At 32.7% G+C, this 26,247-nt stretch overlaps 1 protein-coding gene across 1 annotated transcript in view; it reads right to left on the reverse strand.

The window, feature by feature from the left end:
• The window catches only part of LOC123665969 (gelsolin-like), a 38,519-nt gene extending 28,615 nt beyond the window's left edge, over nucleotides 1-9,904 (reverse strand). The window contains exon 1 of the mRNA XM_045600189.1: nucleotides 9,862-9,904. The gene's annotated coding sequence lies outside the window, so the exon portion shown is untranslated. The remainder of the gene's footprint in view (nucleotides 1-9,861) is intronic.
• Nucleotides 9,905-26,247: the final 16,343 nt, after the last annotated feature.

The raw sequence follows: 26,247 nt of genomic DNA on the forward strand, positions 1-26,247 counted from the left end.
TTTTATGTTACTTTAGAACTTTTGACTGGGTGGACCGATTTCAACAAAAAAAAATTAATCGAAGGGTTGTGTGTGTCACTTGGTCCCATTTAAATTTATTTGAGATCTAACAACCACTTTTCGAGTTATATCTATACGTAATGCGTCTTTGCTTGACTATTTTTTTGTCGACCTACGTTGTATTATACGGCATAACTTTTTACTGGGTGAACCGATTTCGATGATTCTTATTATACTTTTTTTGGTGCGTTAGGGAAAAATTATGAGAGTAAATTTTTACGAGGCGTGCGCACACCGTCACCCTGAAGTTAGCTAGTCAAAGAAGAAGTTAGCTACGTAAAGTTAGCTAGCCAATCAAGTATTACTTCTTACGTGCGTACATAAGTACACACACACACACACACACTTTTTAATGGAAAGATGGTGATTGTCATGTAGCCTCGTGTAAATTTAATTGAGATCTGACAAGTGCTTTTTAATTTACCTCAAATAACGCGTATTTACTTGACTATGTTTTCGTCTACTTACGCTATATTACGAGTACTAGTTGGCGTAATTGAAGTCGGTTTTTTACGTTTGCGAGCAAATAATTATATTACAATCAATTCAATAGTTTTTGCACGAAACAGTAATAAATATTCATCAAAATAATATTTGCAGGATTTCACGCAAGTTGTGGAGTTTCTTGGCGACTGTTACATTCCGAATCGATGGTAGCTTCACTTTTAAAATTTTAATTTGTAAAATAATTGGAAAGTGTTTTGAATAAAGTTATTTTTGATCTTGAATTTTGATTAGTGGTAAGGTTCTATATGTTTTAGATTTTTATTAATAACTAGCTGACCCGACAGACCATGTCCAGTCTTAACTATGAATATTGAATTCGAGTTTGTAGTCAGTAAAAAAAAGTATGGTTACACAAACATCGAGGAAGAGCACAGCTAGGCAAATCTCGCTTAAAACCTTTTGACGTGACAACGTCTAATAAATTAATGAACACCGGCGGCATGCATTAAAAGGACGACTCATTATAGCGTTACACTAATTGTCCTGTTGCGCTCATTGTACGCTTGCGCCGCATCTGTCTCTCTTCCACTCGATTGGCCTGTGCGTCCGAGGAAATGTTTTGTTATGAAGCTGTCACGCCGTAAACCAACTTTACAATCAACCCCTTTTTTCTTTACGTGGGGAAAATCCTCATGGATGGATAGCCCTCCGGCACGGAGGCACCGGAGAGGTTACATATGTCAGACTCTTACTAACCAAAAACCATCACGTGTGAACAGTCATCCGCCTAGGTGGGGCGAGATGGGGTCTCGCTAGCATTCGCCACCTCGCCCCGATCCACCAGCCGTGGAAAGTAACTCATACTAAATTAATTTTTGACGTTAGAAGCATAAAACTTTTCCCATAGGGTTTTGATTATAAATACATAAATACATATTTCAGCATTTCTGGAAATTTCAGCCCTAAAAGGGGACAAATGACATTTTGTAATGACGTCCTTTTAAAATTAAAATATCAGTCGAACCACGTGTGGTATAAAAAGGTCCGACATTAAAGTGCTATTTTTAATTCGGTACTGTATTTCAGGACATATAATCAGTTTATAGGCGTACAAAACCATATTCAACTTATTATAAATTAGCCAACCTGGCGAATTTTGCACTAATATATTTTGCTGTAGTGAATATATATTTTTATTTTTTTTTAATACAATATAAAAAGAATTAAGTAATCCTGTCAATATCTAAAAAAATGAACACAAAAAAAAGGTTATCAAATTTCGTTCTTCAGAAATTGTGCACGTAAAAACTGTTTGGCGATGGATTTTTATTTGTATTGATTCAGTTCGATAATTGACTACCACTTATTTTTTATGTTTTTGTAGTATTTTAATTAATTACATTAAAATATAACTAATAAAACGAAACTAACAATAATTTACAGTACACTCCTTTTTTATGTCACATTGACTAGATTTAACATTTTAATTTTGTCTAATGGAGTCCCAAAATAAATGCTCATTCCATCACTGACATCAAGGCCATTTGCTCATAAAGCAAAACGTGATCCAAGGTCAGACAGGACGGCCCCATAACATCGTTGTGTTAATATCGATTAGGTTAGGGCTGACGACTACGTCGGCAATGGGTATTCTGTTATAATGAGTATTTTTGCCCTTAATCATATAACAATACCTATAATAATTAAATGGATATTATGTATGTTCGTAAATGAAAAAAAAAACTGACATTGAAAAGTACCAGTTTTTGATTTTAAAAAATATCATCAAAATCGATACATCCTATAAAAAATTACAATCAAACAAACATAAAAAATACAGTCAAATTGAGAAGCACAGAATTAACAAAGTTAATTAAAAATAATAATTATTTTTAATTATCTTCAAATGGCTGGTATTGGACTTGGGCGAGTTAGAATAATTATATAATAATTAATATCGACACAATTTATAGTATACCTAAACCACGTCAGCCTGTAACATCCCACTGCTGGGCATAGACCTCGTTCTCCATGTAGAGAAGAATTGGAGCTTAATCCACCTTACTGATCCACTGCGGATTGGCGGAAACTATAAATATATAATGTAAGACAGGTATGACTAATCCTACTATTATTTATAATTGTGAAAATTTGTTAGGATGAATGTTTGTTACTTAGGCGCAAAAACCACCTAGAGATTCAAACTACCACATAGGGTACATTTTATCCTACGGGATCGGAAATAAGTCAAGCGGAACCGTGAAGCCTTTTTATTATAAGTACATATCCTTCCTTTTCTTTGTCCTTTTGGGTTTTATCTGCAGAAAAATCCTAATGAGCTGAATTTTTGAATACGCCTTCATTACAGCATCGTAATAAAGATGTGAATTATCGACATTGATATCGTGCCGGCTAAATACGTTATAAAGGTCAAAAGGTCACGAAAATGGGTTTATTGCAAATATCTCGCGACCTACTGCGAGGAAGTCATTATAAAATCATCATTATAAAAATTTGTTTTTCTTGAAATTATCTACAAAAAATGCTTCTTGCATTTTTCTGTACAATTAACCGTTTTCGGAGAAGAGCGCTGAGAAAGCGACTAGAATGCACTCACAAACGGTATTGTATACGTCGTACAAAGAATCCACCTCAAAATTAATTTCTAATTACTTGGCGCATTGTCAACCCTATAACCACCCTAAGCCATAAAGAATGGTATCTAGAGACATACTCGTAGTTTATTGATCGAATAATGGCGACAGACAAGTTTGTTTTATATTACTAGCTATGCCCGTGCGAATAATTCGAACTAAATAATTATAATAATTATAACTTATCAAAATTACAAAAAAGTATTTATACGCGAGTTGATTTGAAATTGAAAAAAAAAAATACTTTTGAAGCAACTAACTAAAGTCACATATACAATTTTTATAATTAATTAATTTACAAAAACGAAAGCAAAAATATATATATATATTTTTTTGTTGATGCCGGTAGAACAATTATCTGTAAAATGATATGTAAAATTTATGTTAATTGTGAGGTTTTTTTTAAACGGTTTTATTTAGCTCACCCCGTTTGTTTTATTTTTTAAACGGTTTTATTTAGCTCACCCCGTTTGTTTTATTTTTTATTTATTATTTATTCTTGGGTCAAATTTAGTAATTCAAATTTCACCCTCTTCCTGTCAACCGATTAATCTGAAATTTTGTATACACTTTGGATTTTGGTGACAATACAATTATGTTTATTCATTATCATTATAAATTCAAGATGGCCGCCGCTACAAAATGGCGGATAACGTAGGTTTTATCGATCCCATCAATATGGGTATCAAATGAAAGGGCTCAACAAGCAGAATACAATATACTATAAAAAATTGAAATCCAAGATGGCGGCCGCTACAAAATGGCGGATAACGTAGGTTTTATCAATCCCATCAATATGGGTATCAAATGAAAGGGCTCAACAAGCAGAATACAATATACTATAAAAAATTGAAATACAAGATGGCGGCCGCTACAAAATGGCGGATAACGTAGGTTTTATCGATCCCATCAATATGGGTATCAAATGAAAGTGCTCAACCAGTATAATCAATGTACTATATAAAATTAAAATCCAAGATGGCGGCCTCTACAAAATGGCGGATAACTTAGGTTTTATCAATCCCATCAACATGGGTATCAAATGAAAGGTCTCAACAAGTAGAATACAATTTACTATGCAAAATTGAAATCTAAACTGGCCGCCGCTACCAAATGTCTGATAACAATTTTTTATCAATCCCACCAATATGGGTATTAAATAAAAGGGCTTGACAAGAAGAATACAGTGCACTATACAACCTCAATATTTAAGATGGGCCTTGCAATAATGAAGCACTAAATGAATTAAACAGAATGCGAAATAAAAACTAAAAACTAGAAAATAAAAATAGGTAAAAAAACTTTTTAAGTTAAACGGTTTTATGTTAAACATACATTGCAATGTTTAAGATAAATGTACTAAAAACCAAAAAATAATAAAATAGATACAGTCGTGGGAATTATAAACATATGCATAGACTAGACTAAAATAAAACCGTGGGGCACGTCAATTGTCTACAAATTATCGACTTAATGTGCGATAGAAGAATCGTTTAATTCGTCGTTAAAATAGGCAGTTGGCCCGCAGACGGTGAGGAAATTACTTACTATTTTCTTGCTCATGGAAATTCCAATAGTTATACACTCCATGTAAATAAAAGAGATGTTTCAACTAGTTTATCGTTGGACATTCACACTGCTGGCTGGCGAGGAATCGTTTCACTGCTCGTAGTTTGTCTTTAATCGACAAAACATATGATAAAAGTACTACTCGCTCACCACTATGAAACCCTAAAACTCGCTTATAATCGAGCTTGCTAGCTTGTTTCCACATTCTAGCCCTACTTATCACACGTCCATCTTTGTCGGTTGAACAACTGCCTAATTATAGTGTAACATTACAAAACAAACATTTTAATCAACGATTGTAGACAATTGACGTGCCCCGCGGTTTTATTTTAGTCTAGTCTATGCATATGTTTATAATTCCCACGACTGTATCTATTTTATTATTTTTTGGTTTTTAGTACATTTATCTTAAACATTGCAATGTATGTTTAACATAAAACCGTTTAACTTAAAAAGTTTTTTTACCTATTTTTTTATTTATTATTTATTCTTGGGTCAAATTTAGTAATTCAAATTTCACCCTCTTCCTGTCAACCGATTAATCTGAAATTTTGTATACACTTTGGATTTTGGTGACAATACAATTATGTCTATTCATTATCATTATAAATTCAAGATGGCCGCCGCTACAAAATGGCGGATAATTTATGTTTTATTAATCCCATCAATATAGGTATCAAATGAAAGGGCTCAACAAGCAGAATACAATATACCATAAAAAATTGAAATCCAAGATGGCGGCCGCTACAAAATGGCGGATAACGTAGGTTTTATCAATCCCATCAATATGGGTATCAAATGAAAGGGCTCAACAAGCAGAATACAATATACTATAAAAAATTGAAATACAAGATGGCGGCCGCTACAAAATGGCGGATAACGTAGGTTTTATCGATCCCATCAATATGGGTATCAAATGAAAGTGTTCAACCAGTATAATCAATGTACTATATAAAATTAAAATCCAAGATGGCGGCCTCTACAAAATGGCGGATAACTTAGGTTTTATCAATCCCAATCAACATGGGTATCAAATGAAAGGTCTCAACAAGTAGAATACAATTTACTATGCAAAATTGAAATCTAAGCTGGCCGCCGCTACCAAATGTCTGATAACAATTTTTTATCAATCCCACCAATATGGGTATCAAATAAAAGGGCTTGACAAGAAGAATACAGTGCACTATACAACCTCAATATTTAAGATGGGCCTTGCAATAATGAAGCACTAAATGAATTAAACAGAATTCGAAATAAAAACTAAAAAATAGAAAATAAAAATAGGTAAAAAAACTTTTTAAGTTAAACGGTTTTTAAGTTAAACGGTTTTATGTTAAACATACATTGCAATGTTTAAGATAAATGTACTAAAAACCAAAAAATAATAAAATAGATACAGTCGTGGGAATTATAAACATATGCATAGACTAGACTAAAATAAAACCGTGGGGCACGTCAATTGTCTACAAATTATCGACTTAATGTGCGATAGAAGAATCGTTTAATTCGTCGTTAAAATAGGCAGTTGGCCCGCAGACGGTGAGGAAATTACTTACTATTTTCTTGCTCATGGAAATTCCAATAGTTATACACTCCATGTAAATAAAACAGATGTTTCAACTAGTTTATCGTTGGACATTCACACTGGTGGCTGGCGAGGAATCGTTTCACTGCTCGTAGTTTGTCTTTAATCGACAAAACATATGATAAAAGTACTACTCACTCACCACTATGAAACCCTAAAACTCGCTTATAATCGAGCTTGCTAGCTTGTTTCCACATTATAGCCCTACTTATCACACGTCCATCGTTGTCGGTTGAACAACTGCCTAATTATAGTGTAACATTACAAAACAAACATTTTAATCAACGATTGTAGACAATTGACGTGCCCCACGGTTTTATTTTAGTCTAGTCTATGCATATGTTTATAATTCCCACGACTGTATCTATTTTATTATTTTTTGGTTTTTAGTACATTTATCTTAAACATTGCAATGTATGTTTAACATAAAACCGTTTAACTTAAAAAGTTTTTTTACCTATTTTTATTTTAAGAGGAAGGCAAACATCTTAAACCTTAGCGTATTATTCATATATAATTACGATACTAGACGTAAGCAATGGTTTTACATGCTTTGACATTTATCAGTATAAATGTATATCATTGACCGTTGGCATGGTTTGCAGTAACTCAGCTTTTTGCACTGTTATTTATTTATGTATTTTTGGGGAAAACTTCTTCCTCCATATTTTAGGATTTAGGCCAGAGCTCTATTCTTCTCATACATGTTTGCTCGCAAACGAAAAAAACCGACTTCAATTATATCGACAAGTAATACAACGTAGGTAGATGAAAAAATAGTCAAGTAAATACGAGTTATCCAAGATTACTCCAAAAATTGTAATCAGATCTCGATGAAATTTAAATGATCAAAATCGTTACCCCCAGTAAAAGTTATGCGGATTTTTGAGTTTCCCTCAATTTCTCTGGGATACCATCATCAGATCCTGGTTTCCTTATCATGGTACTACACCAGAAATATATCCTTTCCAAAAAAAAAAGAATTATTAAAATCGGTTCATAAACGACAAAGTTATCCCCGAACATACATAATATATATATATGGTCAAATTGAGTAACCTTCTCCTTTTTTGAAGTCGGTTAAAAAGAGTCCTATCTTCAGAAGTAGGATGTTTAGGGCTGAATTAAAGAGCCTTCTACAAAGTATTAGAAAATGTAATAATTGTATTTGCTGGCAAACGAAAAAAAAAACCGACTTCAATTACATCGACATATAACAACGTAAGCAGACGAAAAAATAGTCAAGTGAATACGCGTTATCAAAGGTTACTCAAAAAGTAGAAAACATATCTCGATCAAATTTAAACGGCATTGCAAGACAAGCATCAGCTTTCGATTAAACAAGAACCATCAAAATCAGTATACCCAGTAAAAAGTCATGAGGTACTACAACGTAAGAAGGCGAAAAAATAGTTAAAGTTGATACGCATTATTAGATATAACTCGAAAAGTACTTGTTAGATCTCAATTAAATTTAAATGGGCCGTTTCTTTTTGAAGCCGGTTAAAAAAACTCATTTGAAAAAGCCGTTGCCGAGATTCGCGCTTAGTACTCGTAACATAATCAGATTGATTCTTACTAGTGGTCGCATAGTGGTCGAAATTCGGACATAATTATTTAAATTAAAAATTTGATCATTATTAAGGTTTTAATGAATTTATTATAGTTATTTTTGACATTCAGTACAGACAAACAATATTAATCTATGATCTATTCTTATTTTGACGTTAGACTCTAACAATAAACAAATACATGAAAATGGTAGTGTGTGTAATGGTTTTTTATATTAATTTAATGTATATTTTATGTATTATATAAAAAACAATTAGCATTCTCTACTTCTTCTCTATATAAACTATGTGTGTGCGAAATTTCATACTCCTCCGTCCGCGCAATTTTCGTAAAAATAGGTGCAAAATTTTTGCTTCACGTATTAATACATATAATTATAGATTCTTATTTATATAGATTGAATGCAATAACTCTATCATAACACAAACACTTTTTGTTAATATCGTAATTGATAAGTTTTATAGGGATTACGTATCATTCATTACCCTTATCTTTAAGGCCTTTTAACTATTACTACTTTTTACCTAACTTCATAGCGTGGATTACACGATTTTAGTTTTTCTGGTTTGTCCCCTTTATATATAGCCCACGTCACTCAGTGATAATAATAGCATTCTTTTACATATTATATTACATTCTAACAAGAATTTTTAAAATCGTACCCAGAAGTTTATGAGCTAACCTTTAGATGGATGACTCTAATCATTCATGTATGATGATATTCCGATGATGTTTTTTATTATTATCATTTATTAAATTTTATTGCACACACAAAAAAGAAGATACATTTTAGAACGATTAGATACAAAAACAAGTAATGTATGCAAAGGCGGCCTTATCGCTTATAACGATCTCTTCCAGGGAACCTTTAATATAAGTAGTATATGAAAAATATGTGTCACTGATACATCACTAAAAAGTTTCAATTAAATTAATACTTGTTCGAAATAAATATTCTGTTCTATGTGTAACGATCGCTATCAGATACTTATAATAACGACCGGGACTAACAGCTTAACGTGCTCTCCGAGGCAAGGTGGGGAGACCCACAAGTACAGACATCCAAACCGGAAAGAAATATCTATACAAATACAAATATCCATCCAGAGCGGGAATCGAACCCTCAAACCGTCGGTTTTCATGCACCACTAAACCAATGCAATTGTAAACACAAATAATTTTGTTATAATTGTGTTTGCTTACCAACGAAAAAAAAACCGACTTCAATTACATCGACAAGAAATAATAATAAGTTATACAACGTAAGGAGACGAAAAAATAGTCAAGTAAATACGCGTTATGAAATCGCGTATCTTGATCAAATTTAAAAGGTACTACAAGACAAGCGTTAAGTAAATATGCATTATTAGATGTTACTTGAAAAGTACTTGCTAGATCTCATTTAAATTTAAAAATGATTACATGACACGCACCACCTTTCGATTTAAAAAAGAATCATCGAAATCGGTTCACCCAGTAAAAAGTTCTGAGGTAAGATCATTCATTAAAAAACATACAGACGGATTGAGAACCTCATCCTTTTTTTGGAAGTCAGTTAAAAAACATCGCGACGCGAGATATTGATAAATAAGATTATTTATATGTACATACATTAAAAAATGTGTATTTATCTCAGCCTGCTTTTAATTAAAACACAGGTTACAAAAGAGAGTTAAAGAATTTGAGAGAAAGGCAACGAATTATAACTTTTCTTACATCGACAACTTAACTTTTCATTATTGTAATATAAACAAAAACACAGCTAAACGAAATAACTACAAAACAATTGACAAACAATTCACAACAACACTGAAAACACAAAACATAAAAATTTTAAACATTTATAATACCTACTACGACTAGTATGTATCACAATATTTTTATCACTTTGAATATTGTACTTGATTTAAAACTAACAATGTTATATTTAATTAAAGTTTTAGCAATAAATATACGGAATTTAATACGACTTACATTAGTACGTCTCACTCCGTTCGGTGACTGTTCAACACTAAACGAAAATGACTAAATGCGAAACGAGAATTTTGTCCGTTACTCGTCGCTTAGTAGGACAATAATAAAATTTATGTTCTAGTCATACAGTGATAATCTAATAATTTTGACACATTGCTTATTAAATAATAGTTTAATATACTAATACTTTTTAACTAAAATAAATAAACCAGTTTGGTAGACATCGTGTCGTTAATTCTAATAATATTGACTAGGTACTACGGAAGCACAAGAGCGAACCTACGGCGAGGTCGTCGTCATCCACAAAGACCGAGTTACTCAAAATCCACGACAGTGTGCATCATGCGGGAGTAGCAAAGTTTAGTAATAGGTACATAGAGTGGGTCTAATGTATTTAATGTTTGACGACAAGCCGACACGGCGACGCGACGCCGCAATTCGTACTCTGAAGCACGAAGGGTTGTCACACTTTTTTTTATAATTTAATTAAAATATAATATTATTTATAATATCAAGTAGAAATCAAATCTATTTCAAATGAGACAAGACAAGCATTAGCTTTCGATTAAAATAAGAATCATCAAAATCGGTATACCCAGTGTAAAGTTATGCGGTAAGTATAATACAACGTACCTAGGTCGACGAAAAACTTGTCGTGCGTTAAAAAAATTAATCTAGAGAGAAATTAAATGTTTAACACGACCAACTAAAAAAATAAAATAAAAAGCTAACTATAATTCAATAAAAAATAATTTTTAACAAAAAAAACCGACTTCAAAAAGGAAACTAAAAAGTGAAAAATAAATTTACTTAGTACAAAGTAATTCGTATTTTGATTTAGTTAATCAGAAATTATTAAATAAATATTTTATAATTTTGAAGTCGGTGCCAAGTAAAACAATAACTACTCTAGTATCTACTTGTAAGTTGTATTCAGTTTTCTTTCATAATTTGTTTCATTGACTATTAGATTGAATACTGTTATTATTCTGTTATTGTTTTGACATATATAAAAAAAAAATATAATTATTATTGTAAATTTTTTATATATTGTAAATTTATTTTTCACTTTTTAGTTTCCTTTTTGAAGTCGGTTTTTTTTTGTTAAAAATTATTTTATTTTACAATTTTTAGTGATGGGTAGACCTAACAAGGATGCTCTTTCTCTTATGTCGGGGGTTCGAAAACATACACAATACCCAGATCATGACAAACATCTATATAGCCAATACAAATGCCTGTCGTGCGCGGGGATTGAACCCACTAACGCCAGCGCAACAGCCGGTACTGTGACCGCTGCGCTAACGCGTCGACATACTATGAGTAAAATTCGCTATCAGGTGTACGTAACTACAACCGGGACTGACAGCCTAGCGTGTTCTCCGAGGCTAGGTTGGGAGAACCACAAGGATTAACAACTGGACCGAAAATAAATATAATATAAACATAAATATCCACTCCGAGCGGGAATAGAACTCGCGACCGTCGGTGTTTAGGCGCCGCCGACACGGCACATGCACCATTATATCAAAGCGGTCGTCAAACAGCAAAAGATAACTGCTGTAAATTATTGAGAAATTCCCTCGAGTGATTATGGCCTCCATCATCAAACCTGGTCCTGCGACACAGATGATCACACAGCAGGTAATCGCTATAAATCGTTGAAAAGTTCCCTCGACTATCTTTCGTCTCCATCATCAGACTGAAATGGCACTTATAACTCATATATATGCAAAGTTCTCATCAATAGAAACGAATTAAGTTCAAACAGCAGGTAATTGCTATTAAGTCGTTGAAGATTACCCTCGACTATTTTTCGTCTCCATCATCAGACTGCAATGGCACTTATAACTCATACAGGTGCAAAGTTCTCATCAATAAAAACGAATTAAGTTCAAAAAGCAGGTAATTGCTATAAATTGTTGAAGAGTTCCCTCGACTATCTTTCTTCTCCATCATCAGATCGACTCCAGACATTTATTAAATAGTAGTACTTTATAGTACTCAATGAAAACATGATTAAATTTACTAGTCACCCTTACGATTTTTGAAAGTTTCCCTCGATTTCTCTGGGATCCCATCATCAGATCCTGGTTTCCTTATCATGGTACCAAACTATGAATATCTCCTTTCCAACAAAAAAAGAATTATCAAAATCGGTTCATAAACGAAGAAGTTATCTCCGAACATTCATAAAAAAAAAATATATATATACATACGGTCGAATTGAGTAACCTCCTCCTTTTTTTGAAGTCGGTTAAAAAGATGATGAAATCAAAAAGATAACTGGTTGAAATTAATTTATTACAAAGTATAACACACCATTGTACATTATACTTCAATGTAACACACTCATTTAGTTTAATAAAAGATGACAAATTTATTAATATTAAAATTAAAATTATGAACACACAAACTCGTAATAAAAAAAACTAGCTATCTAAGGTTCGACTTATTCCTGGCACATGGTTGGAGGTTATAGAAGGTCACTTAGCCGAATCATGCTCCTAAGCACCATGTGGCACCGTCCGTAGCACGAGCCGCCGAAATTTATTTAATTTATTAAATTTGTTATTTATTATAAGGAACTTCAGTAGTTAGAGCTTCAGTTCGCAAGAGTTTATATTAAATAATTTTTTTGTTAAATTCCGCGCGGACGAAGTCGCGGGCACAGCTAGTAAATGCTAAAGTTTATGAGAATGGATGGATGTATGTATGTTTGTTACTCTTTCACGCAAAATAACTTGACCGCTTTCAATGAAACTTGGTACGTAGATAGCTGGAAATATAAAATAACAAATAGGCTACTTTATAACACAACATTCCTTCAGGATTAGACAACCCGCGGCCGAAACCTGGTGAAACATAGTTTCAAAATTTATTTCGACTGTAAATGTAATTTTATCTCTGAGTATTATTAAAAATTGTTTATCATTTAATGTAGTTTATGAGGAAATGAACACTCATTGAATGAATAGCGGTTTTGATTATGAATTAGTTTTTTTTGTGCAATTCAATTTTATATCATGTTTTTATTGTAATTATTCCGTAATGTTATTCATATTTTTTAACCGACTGCCAAAAAAGGAGGAGGTTCTCAATTCGACTGTATTTTTTTTTTCTGTATGTTACATCAGAACTTTTGACTGGGTGGAGCGATTTCGGCAAATTTTCTTTAAATCGAAAGGTGGTGTGTGCCAATTGGTCCCATTTAAATTTATTTGAGATCTAACAACTACTTTTCGAGCTATATCTAATAATGCGTTTTTACTTGACGCTTTTTTCGTCGACCTACGTTGTATTATACCGCATAACTTTCTACTGGATGTACCGATGTTGATAATTCTTTTTTTGTTGGAAAGGAGATATCCCATGTTTAGTACCATGATAAGGAAACCAGGATCTGATGATGGGATCCCAGAGAAATTGATAGAAATTCTTGAAAATCCGCAATAACTTTTTACTGGGTGTACTGATTTTGATAATTCTTTTTTTGTTGGAAAGAAGATATCCTTAGTTTAGTACCATGATAAGGAAACCAGGATCTGAAGATGGGATCACAGAGAAATCGAGGGAACTTCTTGAAAATCCGCAATAACTTTTTACTGGGTGTACCGATTTTAATAATTTTTAACCGACTTCCAAAAAAGGAGGAGGTTCTCAATTCGACTGTATTTTTATTTTTTTATTTTTATGTATGTTACATCAGAACTTTTGCCCGTGTGGACCGATTTCGACAAATTTTGTTTTAATCGAAAGGTGGTGTGTGCCAATTGGTCCCATTTAAATTTATTTGAGATCTAACAACTACTTATCGAGTTATATCTAATAATGTGTTTTTACTTGACGCTTTTTTCGTCGACCTATGTTGTATTATACCGCATAACTTTCTACTGGATGTACCGATTTTGATAATTCTTTTTTTGTTGGAAAGTTGGTACCGTGATAAGGAAACTAGGATCTGATGATGGGATCCCAGAGGAATCGAGAAAAACTCTCGAAAATCCGTAATAACTTTTTATTGGGTGTACCGATTTTGATAATTTTTAATTTAATCGAAGTCTGATGTTTATCATGTGGTCACATATAAATTTTATTGAGATCTGATAACTACTTTTTGAGTAATCTTTAATAACGCGTAGTTGCTTGACTATTTTTTCGTCGATCTACGTTGTATTACTTGTCGATGTAATTGAAGTCGGTTTTTTTTTCGTTTGCGAGCAAACACAATTATTAATTTAATCGAAAGCCGATGCTTGTCATGTGGTCACATATAAATTTTATTGAGATCTGATAACTACTTTTTGAGTAATCGTTGATAACGCGCAGTTACTTGACTATTTTTTCGTCGATCTACCTTGTATTACTCGTCGATGTAATTGAAGTCGGTTTTTTTTTCGTTTGCGAGCAAACACAATTATACGAGTATATACACTGGTATGAATGACAAATACTTAACTGGAGTTATTTTAGTACTAATTGAATTACATACTGATTAATCAAGTGAATAGAATAACAATAGATTTTTTTGTATAGTTAAATATAGCAATTTATATATTATAGCAAATTAAATAATTATTGAAAATTATATTATATTTTTAATGTATGTTCGGGGATAAATTCGTTGTTTATAAACCGATTTTGATAATTCTTTTTTTTTTTGTTGGAATGGAGATATCCCAAGGGTGGTACTATGATAAGGAAACCAGGATCTGATGATGGGATCCCAGAGAATTGGAGGGAAACCCTCGAAAATCGTAGTTACGAACAGTGCGCTTGTTAATTTTTTTCGTCTACTTACGATGTATTACGTTTTGGTGTAACTGAAGACGGTTTTTTTTCGTTTGCTGGCCACAATTATCATCTATAATAAGTATGGGAGTCGTAGCCAGGATATTCTTAAGAGTAGAGTAGAAGAAGTAAAAATACAAAGACTTACCATACTAATATTATAAACGCGAAAGTTTATATGTATGGATGTATGGATGTTTGTTCCTCTTTCATGCAAAAGCTACCGAATGGATTTTAATAACAGCTTACAATAATATATATAATATTAATATTCATATAACATTCTAATGTATACATTAGAATAATACATAGGTTACCTATAATTTTTAAAGATAGTGTGTGAATTGTCCAAAATATAATGATAATTGTAAAGTAACTCGGAAAAAAATCTGCCATCTGCGAGCTATTCTGGCGTACGCTGCAAAAACTGTAGTGTTTACACTTATATAACGTATAAGAGAAATGTCTATCTTAATAATAAGTCCTACAATAAAGTCCGCGACAACATATATGTACACAACATACATATATCTTTTATGAGTAAGCCATTATCGCCAAAACAGTGAACCATAAATACAATAAAAATTGATAATAATATATTTCTAATGCACATTTGGTAGTAACAAATTCATTTTTGTATCGCAGAACCAATTTTGATGAATTTTGATATAAAGATAGATATGGGGAAGGTAATAAGCTACACGAAGTACTTACTAATCCTGCGCAGACGAAGTCGCGGGTACCAGCTAGTTATTTATATTAATAAAAGACATATTCGACCTTTTTCCGTGAATTCCGCCCGGAAGAGGGAAATAATAAGACGTAAGTATAGCTGTATGATTACGAAGACGACTATCCTCAAAATATATAAAATATGAAATATCATAACAAATTTTAACAAAGTTTCATAATGCTGTCCCAATTTAAAAATATAGTTCCAGATTATTTTAATCTTCCGTCTGAAGCTCACTGACCTGGCAACTTACAAAATAAATGTATTTATATCTTACAAAAGAACAAAATAGGACCTGCCGGTCGAGACAAAGTCAAGGCCGGTGTTGAGAGCTGTTTTGAGCGGTCCTGGTTGAACGACGATCGACTTATAACCGATTTTCAAATAGGAGGAGGTTGTTTTGGAACGAAGTTCCTTATGGGGCGTTGCGGAGGGGTGCCCTAGCCGGTACAAAACGTCCGTAACGTCAAAAAAAGTCGTAAAATATTTTTGTATAGTCATGTATGTAGTATACAGTGTCTAATGTATAGTCTAGTGATGACTGTTATTATTATTGCAGTTTACTATTATTATTATATTTTCATAAATCAGTGTAAATAAAATAAAGGTGTTAAGATAATTTTGTAAATTAGTTTTTTTATCAATAAAAAAAAATCATACTTCAATTACATCGACGAGTAATACAACGTAGATCGACGAAAAAATAGTCAAGAAACTACGCGTTATCAAAGATTACTCAAAAAGTAGTTATCAGATCTCGATAAAATTTATATGTGACCACATGATAAACATCAGCTTTCGATTAAATTAAAAATTATCAAAATCGGTAGACCATACATAAAAAAAAAAAAAAAAAAAAAAAAAAAAAATACAGTCAAATTGAGAACCTCCTCCTTTTTTGGAAGTCGGTTAAAAAAAAGACGCGCTTCGCCCTACAGCACTTTATAATTAGTAGCGATAGCACACGTTTATCGGAGCTCTCTAGCGAGAAATATAACAATTATCTATACAAATAAATAAAATTGGAGTGTCTGTTTGTAATATTAAAATAACCGCTTTTTACTAAATGTATGTATGTGGATGTATTCATGGTACATATACCAAAATAACATTTTGTACAATTTTAGTATGTCTGTCTATCTGTTTGTTCCGGCTAATCTCTGAAACGGCTGGACCGATTTTGACGGAATTTTCGCTGGCAGATAGCTGATATATATTATATTCTTTACTTAAGGAGTAACTTATGCTACTTTTATTTTTGAAATTTGTCTATTTTATAACTCTGCGAACATAACAATAACTCTTTTGTTAAATTCCACGGGGACGAAGTCGTGGGCACTAGTTACTTTATATATAAGCGTTCTTTTCAGCGCGACAACGTAATCCGTACTTATAATTACGTTACGATAAGCTGCAGGCTTAGATTTGAGCATTGATCACATAGCCAACTACCTACATGTCGCTCTTTCAAAAATAACCTCTAAAGAAATCATGTTTGTATTGTCTAATGACAAAAAAGCTGTGAACGTTGTATTATATGTATAAAGACATTCTGTAGTACCTATATTTAGTATCAATATTGCCTGTGCGAAGCCGGGGCGGGTCGCTAGTATCTAATAAATGTGTATTTATACATGTATATTATATAAATATTAAATAAGCAAAATGAATAATATGTGTATATTATACATTTTGCTTATTTTTCATTTTTTTTTTTTGTTTTTTAATTGTTATCTATTGTTATTGTTTTTAATTTTATTGTATTTTATTTCGGTTGTATATTGTGTTCATTGTTTCCAATTTAGCTATTTGTCAGAATATCTATATTATAGTTATATTTTAATAGAATTGTTATGTTGTGATTTTTATTTTTTTGTTTTCACTGTATATCGATGTATGTGTGTGAGTATGAATAAATGTTTATTATTATTATTATTATTATTTGCTCGACTATTTTTTCGTCGACCTACGTTGTATTAACATAACTTTTCACTCAGTATACCGATATTAATGATTCTTATTTTAATCAAAAAATATAGTACAAGTATATTTCATTAAATATCAACTTAATCAATTTAATTTAAATTTATTTAATAAACTAATAGCGTTATCAGGTAAAATATCAGGAAATTATTATTATAATAATGTAATATTTTCCTCTGTGTTTAGTGTTATTGAAGTTATATTTTACCGCTTTCATTTTGACATATTTTAACTTGGACGTTTTTCTGACGGCTACCCAGGGTTGATGAAATGCCCGTGTTTCGTTAACCTCGCCCAAAATCGCTAAATCTTTGCTCGTGATTTCTTTTTCAGACCATAGATGCTAATGAAATTATTAAAACCTCTGGGGTATATCTGTTAAAATTAATGGTAAAATCTTTGATATCATAGCACACCCCACTTACCGACCATATTTAATTAATGTAGGGTAAAACCGGGATAGATGCCTCACTTTTTGAAATAGCCACCTAATTTTAAAAATATGATTTTTATACGAATAATTTTTATTAATATAGCTAGCTCAATCCTTTATGTTGAATTATGACTATTTTTTTTCAACCTAGCCAATGCAGATTAAGCAGAAATTAGCTTTTCGTGAACCCTTTTTTATGAGGATAGATGCCTACCTATATGGATAGTTGCCCCACCATGAAAATAGTGAGTAGGATAGATGCCCTTTAAACCGTGTAAACGAAAAACCTAAACCAAATGTTAGGTTAGGTTAGTTCTACTCCTAAAACATCGATTGTCTCCAAGAAACATGGGCCATAGCAATGAAAAAATTTTGTGTTTTTTTATATCTTTTAATTGTTATAATTAGAATATAATTTTTATATCACACATATTACTATACCTTATTAAATTTTTAGAGCTTTTGTTTAACTAAAATATAAATTCTTAAGTTTCAACATGATATATATATATATATAATTAAATTTTACAAGCATTTATTCAACAAAAGTATAAATTCTTAATTGTTGGTCCAAAATATTCATATCAAGTGTCAACATGCACATTGCACAATCATACTTTCTCATCAAAAGCTTACTGTCGGTTTTCTATAGTCCAAGAACATACTCGAGCTCGCATTTCTTCCTTTCTTTTATATTTTCGTGGCATAGTTCTGCTAGAATCAGTAAAACATCCAAACAAATAAACGTAAATACATAAAAAATATAACAGACACAAAAAAAATTTAAACATATAAACTTAATCTGTATATGGTGAATGAAGGGATAGATGCCCCTAAGGCACCCCTAAGGGCACCTATACCTCAAAAAATCAGGGCAACTATCCTTTGTGATTGGGATAGATGCCCACGTATTTTTTAAATAAATTATAAACAAAATAGCATCTATTTACAACTATATGCAGACTCAATGACCCAGTATATAGACGTGATAAAAAATATAACGGAATTTATTACTATTTATAAAATTATACAACCTTAAATACTAACCTTTAAAACTTTGACGTGTTTGTAAATTTCGCCACGGAGAAAATTACACACACGATCCAAACGCGTCCTTGCCACACGAATATCTGTGGATATCTGAGGTACGGGGTGACTTCGACTCCTACTTACGCGATTAATTTTTATTTGTGAGTTCGGGATGTTAGGTTTTTAGAACATGAGGCATCTATCCCACTGCGGCATCTCTCCCGGTTTTACCATAATATAAGTGGTGAATTTCCTAATCATATGAAGCATAGTAAAGTTATATACCTTTGTTTGAGTTCGGTTGTCATACAGAGCCAACAAATTACAGACCCATTTTTATTCTACCTGCCTCCAGTAAAGTATTTCAAAAAGTGATTCTAGCCTAGCTTTTAAATTATTTTACAAGAAATAAACTTCTACGTAACAAGCATTTCGGTTTCACTAGAGGACGTTCCACAACTGATGCCGGTGTTGAGCTTTTCACTTCGATAGTCAATGCTTGGGAAGAGTCCCGTGTGCTTTAGGTGTATTCTGTGATTTATCCAAAGTATTCGACTGTGTTCATCATGACACATTAATCAGGAAACTCAGTCATAATGGCATTAAAATACTGCACTAAAACTTCTGAGTCTGAGTCTTATCTTAGTGATAGAACTCAGAAATGGTACTAAATCGTCTGGGCCTCATATACAGATGGGAGTCCCATAAGGCTCAATTCTTGGTCCATTCTTATTTATAACTAGCTGTGCTTGTGACTGCGTTCGCGTGGAATTTTACACAAAAGTAATTTGTGCAGTTCGCAGAGTTATAACCCGATGGACCGACGATCTACGTTAGGTTGCCGGTGTAGGCTGGATGAGGATTGCGGAAGACCGGGATGTGTGGCGCGAACTTGGGGAGGCCTATGTCCAGCAGTGGACTGCGATAGGCTGAAGTGTGCAGAGTTATAAAATGTGAAAGTCTGTCAGTCTGTTGTCGCAGTGCACTGCTGGACATAGGCCTCCCTAAGTTCGCGCCAAACGACATGGCGCGAACTCATGTGTTTTGCCCATAGTCACCACGCTGGGCAGGTGGGTTGGTGACGACAGGGCTGGCTTTGTCGCACCGAAGACGCTGCTGCCCGTCTTCGGCTCGAGTACATACACAGCAGACATACGAAATATACAGAACTCAAATTGAGCAACCACAAATATGGTAAGAAGAATTTAACACATAAATCACTTAACAACTATAACACTTAATAAAACATTATTTTTGCATATTTTCGTTTATATATTATATTTATATTTGACCTTGCTGATTAGAAATCTTTATTTACTCGCTTAAATAATATGTAAGCTGTAGTATCATGGGTTTTAGGAAAAGTTAATCAGACATTCATGACTCATGATTAAATCGAATCGTTAAATAATAAAAATTTAAAGGGCCGTGTTTATATCAACGTAGGTATGTGAATAAAATCTATAAATATAATAAAACTGTAAATCTATACATATAAAATTGTACATTGAATATTTTTTTAAAGAATACTTGGGTGTGATCTACTGTCATGAATGTATGTAATCGATAGACAAGACAATTTTAAAGCAGCGCCATCTATGAGATTTTTCTGTAGATATGAAATGTAAAGAAGAAACGGCTAAATGAATGTTGAACGGGTAAAAGGTATAATCGTAGGTATTTTTTGTGCTGTATAGCGTTCACGCAGACGACGTCGCGGGCAGCAGCTGGTATATAACGAAATGTGTTATAAAAAACTCGATAACCGCTGTACCAGTTCGGCTATTTTTTAGGGTTCCGTACCTCAAAAGGAAAAACGGAACTCTTATTAGGGTTCCATACCCCAAAAGAAATAAAACTGAACCCTTATAAGAACACTTTGTTGTCTGTCTGTCTGTCAAGACCCTTTTTCTCTAGGACGCGCGGAGGTATCAAGCCGAAATTCATATCAAATACTACTGTCCCTTGGGGCTGTGAAAAAATTGAAAACTAACGCAATCAATAGATAAAGCCGTTTATGTTGCAAATTTTGACACTCGCAAGGAAATCAAAACCTACAGGATACTTCCCGTGAACTCAGAATCTTAAAATTAGCAACGTCTTATAGTAGAGATAAAGGAAAAATTGCGAAAAGCACAAATTTTTCGTTTAATCATATAATATATATATTTTTTAATATATTTAGTTCTTAAGTTGTGACAAGATACAGACGATTTACACGAGTTTCGGAGATAAGAATTCGAGATAGGATTAAAAATAAACAGTTCAAAATGTTTTCGATATATCTACGTCACGGGAAGAGGGCGAATACTTTCCTTGCCAACTTTATTATCATACTTCATTTTTCGTACAATAAATTATAAAACATATACACTTTTATCAACTAGCCTTCCCGTCCGTAGCTTCGATCGTGTGTAACACGTGATTCTGCCTGCTTCATTTTCACACTTAATATGAACGACAATGACTTCGGCTTAAAAACCTAAAATCAGAACATTACCGTCACAAAAAACCGCCACCCTGAAGTTAGCTAATCAACGAAGAAGAAGTTAGCAACGTGAAGTTAGCTAGCCAATGAAGTATAACTTCTTACGTGCGTACATAAATACAAACACAATTTTTTTTATCTTTTACGAGCAAACAAAGCATCGAATAATAAAGCGTCTTCGTAATGTTAGTCTACTATTAAGACTTGTACAGTTGCCAAATCAATTAATGTGTTGTTGTCGTTCCGTTGTTAACGGTGACTAATGTTTCTGAGATCTAAATCGAATTTTAGTGAGTGAAGGAAAAACATTTCTTTATATGACTGTGCAGATTATTTTGAGAAGTGTCTTGTTTTGATGAATCTTTATCTCCTACTAGCTGTAAGCTGCGCGCGTTGCTACGCTTTTTATTTCTTTCTTGGTCGTAGGTACCAACGAACCTTTATGGGCTCATGCACTTGCTGAAGATCATGACATTATCAAATGCATAGTTTACGATTCTATAATGGACATACAGACAAACATTCATTTTTATATATAACAAGCTGCTGAGACAGACTTCATTCTGTAAAAAGTTAATAGTAAAAAAAATTTTTTTTTTTGTAGAATAACCTTCTTAGAAGCTTTAGAACACAAAAAAAATAAGCTAAATCGGTCGATCTATTCTCGAGTTATGCGCTTAGCAACATTCATTTTTATTTATATAGTTGTAGATTGTAACGCATAAGGAGGCTATTTTGTTCATTCATTTCATTTAATAGCTTTCAGTTGTGGAAAATAGCACGCAAAGGAGAGTTATGCTTTTAACCTGTATGTAAGAGGTTATGTGCTACGTCAAATTTGACAGATTTGTAACCGAAGGTATATTAACGAATATTGTTTATAATCTACTAGCGACCCGCCCCGGCTTCGCACGGGTGCAATGCTGATACTAAATATACTACAGATTGTCTTCATTTATAGTATGAAGCTAGCTTATACCATGGTTATTAACATAATAAAAACATTCAAATATGCGTCGTTAGATTATACGTTGTTACAGAATGCGTTGAAGAAATAAAGGTTCACTGCTCGTTCCCCGTAGGTGATAGCGTGATAATTTGTAGCCTATATGTTGACCCGATTTATTACAAATAATCGTGCCAAATTTGAAGTAAATCCATGCAGTACTTTTTGAGTTTATCCCGGACATACATACAGACAAACAGACAATAATTCTAAAAGCTATATTTTTGGCTTCGATATCGATTGTAGATCACACCCCAAGTATTCTTTTTAAAAAATGTTCAATGTACAGTTTTGTCTTTCCTACCATTTTATTATATGTATAGATCTTCAGCCCAGAGACCATTTAAAAGTAATTCAGATTTTTGGTAACTGACTTAATTAGAAAATCTTTATAAATAAATTGAGTCCCTATAATATATTAAGGTACATGTATAACTTTCGAATAACTAAGTATAATAAATTAGACAATTCGTTTTCTTTGTGTTTGTTACTGTCAGGAATAGATTTTGGATAAATGGAAATGGCACAAAGTAAAGAATAAAATGTGTGATTTGGCGGACACTACTATTAATTTATTAGTACAAATCTTCTCTTCTTATAATGAACTCCTCACATAACTAATCATAAAAACACATATAATGGCTTAATTTGCTTTTAAAATTAAATTAGGATCAAACACAAAATAAGACAAATTTATTTTAATGGAATTCCGATAAATAGCATCGCGTCGTGACAGTAGGTACGCACCGTCACATAAATACGTGTCATGAAAAATTACTAAAAAAGTACTTATTAATCTCGACCAATTTAAATGGGACTACAAGACAAGCATCAGCTTTCGATTGTTTATTTTTTTTTGTCAAAATCGGTCCACCCAGTCAAAAGTTCTGAAGTAACATACATAAAAAAAATACAATCGAATTGAGAACCTCCTCCTTTTTTGAAAGTCGGTTAATAATGCAAAGCAAACTATGTTACGCGCAACATCTAGTTGATCATAAATGTCTATTTTAGCCATTGTTAAGCCTGAAACAATTTGAACACTAAAATATTATGTTCTTGAAGAGCTCTCAGTAAGATACTTAAATTTTTATTCCAGTCTAGAAATAGATATTGACGCAAGACAGCCTCGTGTTTTTTTAGAACTTTGTTGTTTTTTCAAAACTAGATTAGACCTTCGGTGTACTGTATACGTGTATTAAATTTCAATGTTTAAAATTAATTAAATTACATTCATTTGATGCTCACAGACACATGACCGAAACAATGATAATTGAAAAACAAAAATTGGAAAAAGGAAATTTAAATAATTGTGTTTGCTCGCAAACGAAAAAAAACCCGACTTCAATTACATCGACAAGTAATACAACGTAGATTCACGAAAAAATAGTCAAGCAACTACGCGTTATCAAAGATTACTCAAAAAGTAGTTATCAGAACTCGATAAAATTTATATGTGGACACATGATAAACATCAGCTTTCGATTAAATTAAAAATTATCAAAATCGGTACACCCAGTAAAAAGTTATTGCGGATTTTTGAGAGTTTCCCTCGATTTCTCTGGGATCCCATCATCAGATCCTGGTTTCCTTATGGTATATGGTCCCCATGGTACCAAACCCAGGGATATCCCCTTTCCAACAAAAAAAGAATTATCAAAATCGATACATCCAGTAGAAAGTTATGCGGTATAATACAAAGTAGGTCGACGAAAAAAGCGTCAAGTAAAAACGCATTATTAGATATAACTCGAAAAGTGGTTGTTAGATCTCAAATAAATTTAAATGGGACCAATTGGCACACACCACCTTTCGATTAAAACAAAATTTGTCGAAATCGGTCTACCTGGTCAAAAGTTCTGATGTAACATACATAAAAAAAAAAAAAAAAAAAAAAAAATACAGTCGAATTGAGAACCTCCTCCTTTTTTGGAAGTTGGTTAAAAAATACAGTCGAATTGAGAACCTCCTCCTTTTTTGGAAGTCGGTTAAAAATGGCTTAAAAGAGAAGAAAATAATAAAAAGACCAAAACGCGTAAAATTTCGACTAAAAACTGAATGGAGTTTCATTCGAAAAAAGTGTCAACGGTAGTGGTAACGAGCGTTTAAAATACAACAGAAAGAGAGGGTAGACGAATATAATTACATTCGTACATTTATAATATCTACCTAGTACCTACACACAAGCTAGACTAGAAAAAACGAAATAATAGGAACATAAAGTGATTAAGGACGAACAGTAAATATCTCGCTTATAAAATATTATTTTAATCTTATTTTGTAACCAAAATACTAGAATACCTTAGATTTTAACTGCTCATCAAAATAGAGATATGATGTATTATGATTGAAAAATGTAAATAAAATATTACTACCTTCAACAAATGAATTATATATATATGTATAAGAATATAAATATTACCAATAGATTTTAGTCCTTTTGAATGCCAAAGTCATCTATACTTGACAAGGGCTGGCGAGCCCTGCGCGCCAACGACGTCTATAGGCGGTAAAAAACGCGGACCACAAAAATATTAAATAAAATTATTTGAAAAATATTTCTAGTATTTTAATTCAACATTTCTAAAAATAGAATACCCCTGCAACATTTGAGTATAAACAACGAGTCTTTTAGAGCTACACGTACTGAGAAACATTGAAATAAAAACATGCATTCTCATTCCGCGTAAATGATATCTCCAGAACGCCGATGTCGTCTATAGTTGATCGCTAGGAATGTGACGCAACAGGTATAAATAAATAGTAAATAAATAAATAAATATTTGTAACATACACACTGTCATCTGTTCATAAAGCAAGCAACTTAATGCTTGTTATAGGTGACAGCCGCCTGGTATAGCTACATTTTTTTTGATAAACATACATATAAATAATACATATATATTACACCCAGACTCGGGGTGGGAATCAAACCCACAACCCCCGAAGCAGAAAGCAGGATCACTACAAAATGCGCCAACGGGCTAGTCAAAATCGTATAGATGTTTTTAAGCTATTCAAAATTCAACTCAAACGTGTTATATTTTCTATAAATACGCCATTTTTGGCTCAAACTTGCGAAAGCCTATGTCCAGAAGTGGACTGCGATAGACTGTGATGAGATGATGATGATGTAAGTTAATGTATTATGGTTCCGTTTCTCCTACATAGTGATAGGAGACGGAATTACAAAAATTGGGGTCCCCAAGAGTTTTCTTATGAACTACTAGCGCTAGCTACAGCGCTAACCACACCACCAACTACTGTGCTAACGCTAGCAAAACAAGACATTCCCATAATCGACTATAAACACAATAATAAAAACCTTGCCACCGCGATTCATAACTTAATGAGTGCCACCTGTTACCAAATAGAAACATACACAGTACGTTCACTTTGATCGGTGTAGCTTTGCTCGAACCATGAGCGCCATCTATCAACAAGTTGCAACATACAGCGAACATGTCTAGGAATGTTCAGTCGTAAATCGGTCTGTTACGGGTAATGAATCGTGGTGTTAAGATTATATTCCTTCTAAATAAAGTCAGTTACGATACTTTAGACAGCTGGAGAACGGTCGCGTTCGTGTACCGCTTACCTGTTCGGTCTCTCATTTTTGATAACTTCTCGCAAAAGTTGAACCTAATTACAGATTTGTAATAAATAAATAAGGTAACAAATGTAAGTTATAGCGGTTTCCCATACAGAACATGACGTGTTTACTTATTTGTTTTATTAATTAACTCACGTTGTCAATAACGTACTTCAATCAATCAATTTTACACTATACTAGCTGAGCCCTCAAATACGTTGACCTATTCTTAGACCTACGCGATATTAACACAAAATTTCATAAAAATCGGTCCAGCCGTTACGGAGGATATGTTTACTAACATTGTGGCACAAGAATTTTATTTATAAGA

Source organism: Melitaea cinxia, chromosome 25, assembly GCF_905220565.1.
Source record: "Melitaea cinxia chromosome 25, ilMelCinx1.1, whole genome shotgun sequence".
NCBI lineage: Eukaryota > Metazoa > Arthropoda > Insecta > Lepidoptera > Nymphalidae > Melitaea > Melitaea cinxia.